Source organism: Eimeria mitis, genomic scaffold, assembly GCF_000499745.2.
Source record: "Eimeria mitis Houghton genomic scaffold, Emh_scaff1681, whole genome shotgun sequence".
NCBI classification, from domain to species: domain Eukaryota; phylum Apicomplexa; class Conoidasida; order Eucoccidiorida; family Eimeriidae; genus Eimeria; species Eimeria mitis.
The window spans coordinates 742-1217 of NW_013569998.1; positions in this window are offsets into that span (position 1 = coordinate 742).

Consider the following 476-nt stretch of genomic DNA (forward strand, 5'->3'; position numbering starts at 1 on the left):
TCTGTTGCTGCTGCTGTTGCTGCTTCTGGATTCTTTGCTGCTCCTGCTGCTGCTGCTTCTGGGTCCTCTGCTGCTGCCGCTGCTGCTGCTGCTGCATTTTGTGCTGCTGCTGCTGCTGCTGCATTCCGTGCTGCTGCTGCTGCTGCTGCTGCTGCTGCCGTTTGATTTGTTCCTTCTGCAGCTCCAACAGCATTTCTCTTAATTAATATTAATTAATTTATATTATTTATTTTATTTATTTATTTTATTTTATTTATTTATTTATTTATTTTTTTTTATTTATTAGGGGATACGAAGATACTATGTGCTACAGAAGTAGGCAGCAGGGGCCTCGATATTCCTTTTGTAGATTTCATATTAAATTTTGACGTTCCTTTGTCTTCTAAGGATTATATACACAGGTTAGTTTATTTATATTTATTTTATTTATTTATATTTGTATTTATTTTATTTTATTTATTTATATTTGTGTTTAT